Raw genomic sequence first — 6,963 nt, 5'->3', positions numbered from 1 at the left:
CTCGCGTAAAGACGAGTAATTAAGGGAGTCTAGTAATCGCCCTAATTTTTACAAACTCTTCACAAGAAAAGTGCGTCGTAGGAGTGTGCCACTTACTTCCGTGGGGAACTTGAAATCACACGTAGCAAGTGCTCCCTTTGCGGCCTTCCGCCTAAACTAATTAAATGACTCTTCCATCATTATTTTCCCCCCGTTCTAACTTGTCTGTAACTGCTGGAGTAGTTGGTTAACTAACAAACAGTCTCAAACTTGACTCTCCTTCCTTTTAAGTACATTTAAATACAATTAATGTAACTACGATTATTATAGGCCTTCCGCCATTAGAATTAAGCCTTAGTAATTATTGTGTGAACATTGTAGTGGTTATGATCTCTTTAAGTTATCTTTAAATAAATATAACAGTAAACGGCGAACTTTGGCGCGCGGGATCAGCTTACCTCTCCCCCGCGCCAAGGCTAGCACGCCAGTATCGAACTACTCGTGCACCGGGTCGGACGTCCTTAGTGCCACGGAAAGCCATCATCGCTTTGCAACCACCAAGTAACGCTGGTAAATATAGTCACTAACCTAACCTTCCTTTTCAGCTTCCCGTGTGCGTCCGCGTTCATTTAAGGTACGGGCCGACTCCCGCCCCTCATTTACTACAAGTAATAACATCGCGCACACAAGTGCCGATGCTAATTTGAGGGGCATTCATAAGTAATTTAACACGGACCGCGGCTCACACAAGTGACCCGGCCGCTGCTAAGAACTAAGCTTACGGGATTGGCCGCCACCAATCACCCCCCCTTCCCCCCGTTGCTATGGGTGGAAATGGCGTAAGGGCGGAACTTTCAAGTGTATAATGTAAAGTATAGTGCCTCTCCAATTGTGTGAACTGTAACGTGTAACTCAGTGCTCACAGCGCAAAAGGGGTCAGCCCCGAATAAAACACAGTAACGTAATCAATTGTGTTCTTTCGTAGTGTTGTTCGCCCCCTCCAGCTAGGGATCAGTGTACTATATTGTGTAAGGAGAGTACTGGATAACTAGCTCTACGAAAACCCCCCCTCTTAAATTCAATCACAGCTGAAGGCCTAGTGGTCCACGCCGGGGCAGAAAGTATCCACGCCCAAAACCATTGCTTAACGACTGTGTTAGCCTGGCGCCCACCGGAACATACCCACACACCACCACTTCCCACTAGGCCCCGCCCAGGTCTCGAAGCCAAGACCGCGGGTGACGGCAATTTTAATGTAGCTATACTAACCTAACCAACCATCCATAGTGTTCTAAAGTGTTTTAATGTAGCTAACCTAACTGACCACTTTTAATATTTGAATTCATTTTTCCTGCGCAAAAATAAAACAAATCCCGAGGTTGGCCGAAGGTGAATATTCGAGCGTGTTCGGGCAGGGACAGAGCTTGATGTACATCTTAGGCTTCTCATCAAAGTACGCTCAATGCACAGTGCGTGCTCCTTGCAAAGATTGAAGACTCCGATTACGAAAGGCGTGGAAAGAGAACACCGATACCTTTTTTCAAGTACGAAGGATGTAGAATGAGAAAACTGATACCTTTTTACGACTACGAAGAATGTAGAATGAGAAAACTGATACCTTTTTTATTAAGAACAGGGAAAGATAAAACTGATACCTTTTTACGCTGGTGATGACGGCACGTAGGATGTGTAACCTGTAACGAGAATGCTGATACCTTGTTGCTTTCTCGTACAGGATGCCATCGTCCGGGGTCTCGGGCTCGAGTCCCGGTGCGGCTCCTAGCGGGAATGGCTGTTGTGAATGTAATGTGTCCGGGTGGGCGCCAGACTAGCTCTGGTTCTAGTCGATAGGTGGGTCGTGGGGTCGGTTGCCCTGCGTGGCCCACTAGGACCGTCGGCGATGTTGCGTGGGTTATGAGGAATTCCCTACTTGGCGGTGGTTGGGAGTCGTATGGTTAATTAATCATACGCTGAAGTGATGCAACAAATGACGTGTGTCGTTTATTCATGCGACTGTGGTTTAGGGGTAATACCGTTGATTACACACCACGTCGTACAGAGGGTGACGTCACACAATACAGAAGTTACACAATCACACAAGGATAGTTTGAAAGTTACGTAATAAGACGTGGCACAAGTTCACATAAAATATTACGCGAAGGTGCGTTGCACAAGTTTATTGAATGTTACGCTGTGACGCGTCGCACAAGTTCACAAAAGAAAACGTTCTAGATTCAAGGCGTCGCACAAAGTTACTAATTATTACGTATTAGCGTGGCACTAGGCATTTCTGAGCCTGGTTACTCAAAAGAGGGGTGAGGGTGATTGGAGGCGGCCAATCCCGTATAACAATGTCTCGAGGCGGTGTTCGCGTCCACTGTAGTGGAGCGCGGACCGCAGCTAAATTCGCTCAAAGTTCCCTTACGGGTTGGGGTCAGCGCCGGAGCGGCTGGTTTTAATTAAAGTTCTGTTCTTCGGGAGGCGGCCCGTGCCATATGCTGAAACTACCCCGCAGACCAAGTGTGGTGCAGGGGGTATCAAAAGTTATGCGGCCGGATTAAGTCCTGGACCGAAAATTGGACCGGGTACGCATGGAGAGATAAGTAAAAAGAGGTTTCGAGGAAGTGACTATAATTACCAGAAGTGAGTTCAATGCAGACAATGGGTGATGTCTCTCCGTGGGACGTGCGTCCGCCCCGGTCCACGAGTCGCGCTGTACTGGCGTCATGTCATGGCGTCCGGCCGAGGCTCGCTGTCCCTCTCGCCAGGGTTGACCTCATTACGTTAGTTTCTAATGTGACATGTTAATAAGAGAATTTAAGGGCGTTAAATTCTTACATTAATTATTAAGGCTGAATTAAGATGACTCGTCCCTTCTACAAATTGAAGTTAGTATGTTTAAGAATTATTTCATTTAAATTTTACGTCACACCAGCGACTGTTCGTCTCTTGCCGGACTGCTCTGGTGGGGGTAATAACGCAACACAAGGGGTTAATAATTATGTCACATGGGTTAATTGACTAATTTAGGCAGAAGGCCGCCAGGGGGACACTCACACACGTATCGACGTATTTACACACATGAGTGCCCGGGCACTCCTACGTCGCACTTTCGTTAATCAACTTTTAATGTATACATAATATTGTTTAATATTCTGTGTTTGTTTTTACAACGTGGTCGGCTGTAATGTCGGTCTGTTTATTAGGGGGCCGGGTTCTACCTTGGTTGCTGGTGGTCGCCTGACTCGGGTGGGCCATGGCTAGGGGCGCGTTCCGTTAGCGGGGTTTAATACTGGCGGTTGCAGGTCGGGCTTTAGGGTGGCCTTCGGTCGGACGACGTCAAGGATAACTAGCTTGGGCATAGATATTAGGTAAAATTACCCTGCGGTGTCTGGGGCAGCCATGTTCGTTTCAGGGATAAGCATGCAGTATCCGCACAAGGGGGCCGAGGCCAAATGCAGGACACGACAAGTTTTATGCAATTTTAGTTATCAACTAATAAAAATATTTTTTAAATCAAAACAATTTAAATATATGTCCACAAATTAATCACACTTTTGTAAATCTACTTTTTACTCTTCCCACCAGATAGTGGCTCCCTTTACTATTAGCAAAGCCATTTAGCTTAATTAACTACAGGTTTGTTTGACTCGAGGTCTCTTTTTGACCTGTCAACTCTCGGGGCGCCCATTTCCGGAAGCAGTATGGCGGATGGTCGTTTTACTCGCGGGGGCAAGTTGCTCTCAGGTCACTCAGGTCATGCTCTCGATGCTCCTCCTCTCGAGGAAGAGTTTCGAGGGCAAGTCGTCTGCTGGTTGTTTTGGCGCGACTTTGACGATGGAGTCAATATGTTATCAAGCTACATTTGGTGATGACGGTAATATTTTAATAGATGACGACATTGAAGCGAAAAAACATTTCAATATAACTTATTTGGAGTCCTTTATTTAACAATCACAAGATTTGCAATCGTTTCCTAGTACAGGTTAGCTTATGCATACCACAGGCGGTTTAAAGTCAAAAAGCAATATTTATTTTTTTCACCTTCATCAAGCTCTCTCATAATTCTTAGTCTAATATATGGTAAATAAATAGCAGCTTCATCTTCAGATGAATCTTCATTTCCAAATAAATTTTTTACGATGTCTGCTATATTTTCCGCCATCATTGTTTTAAACAAATAGCGTTTTCTTCGTGTATTAAAAGTTACTACACGCCCAAGCCAACTGTGGTCCCGGGAAAAATGTGAACTACCCAAGGTCAGACGGACCCCTCCCTCCGCCGTCATCCCTTCCGCCACACTTTCCCCTCCCTTCCCTAGTCGGCCTCAAGGGTCGGAGCGAATCAAATCGTGGGTGGGACGGCAAGTAGAGTTGTTACCATAAGTCACGACACAGTGTGTGGATACGTAAGTATCGCTGTTCAAGTATTTCATGGATCCTTTGAAAGCGGAGCAAGGTTTCAAAGCGTGCGTGACTGTAATATAATGTGTACTGACAAATGGCATCGGGCAGTACAACAAAACACAAAACTATACATAGCCAGTGCAGGGAAGTGATTAGCATTGTGATTGCATTTTGTGATCAGGAGAAGGCATCAGGCAAACTTATCCAGCCATTATGTAATGCAACAAAGTGTGCGGCTGCAGTGACAGGGAAATCGAAAGGAACAATATGCAAAATTAGAAAAGAAAGTAAAGAAGCCGCTATCAGTGGGGGACGAGATGAACTTCGCAAACTTTTCCAGATGGGTACAAGACAAGCTTATTCCAAATTTGCCTGCTAATTCGTTGGTTGTAATGGATAATGCCCCTTATCATTCCATTCAGTTAAATAAGCCACCAACAGGCGGTACATGAAAACAAGATATCATCCAATGGTTACAGAACAACAACATTCCGCATGACAATGATATGACAACATGTGAACTCCAGCTCGTTCGTGGTCGACATCCACCTCCCAGGTTTCGCATAGATGAGATGTTAGAAGAACATGGGCATGAAGTAATAAGATGAGCACCATACCACTGTGAGCTTAATGCTATTGAGTGTGTATGGAACATTGTGAAATCACGTGTTGCTGAAAAAAATGTCGCTCAATCATCACGTACCATTGAAAACATCACAACAGAAGCAATCAATAGCATCACTAAAAAAGAATGGCAAAATGCTATGTATTTTACATGTAAAACATACTGTCTAATGGAGCACGAAATTGAAAAAATTGTTGTTAACTTTGGCGAGTCCAGCTCAGACAGTGAATGGGACTTTTCGGACAACAGCAGCACATATTTCAATGGTAACATATCAGGAATTGAAGAACTAAATGGCTGAGTGGGCGTTTGTTACGTGCACTAAGTACGAAACTGTGTTGAAATTTTCTTGCATTTTTTTCATTAATAATTAATCACACAAACAATATTTTCTTTGATTATAGGCAAATGTATACCGACATGTATGTTAAATATGGTGCTGAGTGAAATAATTATTATAACACAAACGGTATGATGTGATGCTGTGACACACTTTGGTACACACTGTGACATCTTCGTAGACACTGTGTTCCGCTGTTTCATATGATTGTACCTTCACCTTTTCACAACATTTCTTACTGCACGCTGCGCTTCATGGCCATCGTTTCATCCAGGTAATCATGCTTACATGTTGCGTACACTTATGAACGCACGTGTATACCCCTTGCTTCCGCAGCAAACGGTATTCCCATACTGCCAACCTCTCCTCATTCCCCACCCCTCTCTCACTACAACACTAGCGCTCCCGTCACTCCCCTCCTCGGGACCACAGTTGGCTTGGGCGTGTAGTACCGACTCTTTTTGATCTCAGGTCAACTTGCTCCCAACTCTTTCAACTCTCGAGGAGCACGAGAGACCTCGAGTCAAACAAACCTTACGTCTTCGCACACTGTTAGTAACGGGCTCGCACCAACTTCAGGTAGTCTATTATTTAAAAATCACTTCAACGAGCTAAATTTTGAAAACCTAAATCATAGGCGTGCGCACGGTAGGTGCCACAGGTGCCTTGGCACCACCATTAGGGTTAACGTTATTTTATTTTTACAAGCAGAAATAATACATACTTACAAAAATCCGTATTATTTCCAAAAAAAAAATATGTTTTCCAATCGTGTCGAGTTACAGATATGTGCTCATAACACTATCAGTATTTCAATTATCAATCCAACGAACTATACACACGGAAACAAGCCAGTTGCAATTACTTGTGTTGTACACGCGGGCCGCGGCTACGAAACTTCTGAAATGTAAATACTACTCCTAGTTCTCCTCGAATTACATAGAATGCGCGTTCAGTGTCCACTGTTCACTCCACTCGGCAGGCGCACGGAATAATAGCCGCCGTCCGCCAGGGTTTATTTAAAAAAAAAAGAGAGAGTTTAGTTAGATAAAAGGATAGGCTTACTCGATGACTTTATGCAGTCGCCGACAAAACATTTTTGTTGTATTCCAAAAGTTAAAACTTTTGCCCACTCTTATTTGTGTGTTTTTATTATTTTAATATTTTACATATTTTAGGTATGTTACAAAATCTCCCTTCATTTGTTGATTTTAAAACTTAACATTTGAGAATGTTTTTTCTAGCATTTATTTGGCGTCTTCAGAAAACATATAAGTACGGTTTTTCAAAGCCACCAGCATGAATTCCGTGCAAACAATTTGTGCAATTTACTTTATGGCTCAACAAAGCTTAAAACTGTAAATAGTTTAGTAGTTTTCCTGGTGATTATAACGTTCAAAGCCATAATTTGTCATAAAAAATGTTAAAATTTTTACATCTGTGTATGTAATGTTTTTGTTCGGAAACACCTTAAATAGCACCATTTTGCGCTTTCAAATCAAAATTTTCCCGGGGGGGGGGGACCCCCGGACCCCACGCTTTAGGCTCGGGTCCATGAATGACAGGGCTGTTGTGTAATCTGGCACCACCAATACAGAAGTCCTGCGCACGCC

This window comes from Bacillus rossius, chromosome 3 (assembly GCF_032445375.1).
Source record: "Bacillus rossius redtenbacheri isolate Brsri chromosome 3, Brsri_v3, whole genome shotgun sequence".
Classification (NCBI taxonomy): domain Eukaryota; kingdom Metazoa; phylum Arthropoda; class Insecta; order Phasmatodea; family Bacillidae; genus Bacillus; species Bacillus rossius.
This window is presented reverse-complemented; position numbering follows the sequence as displayed.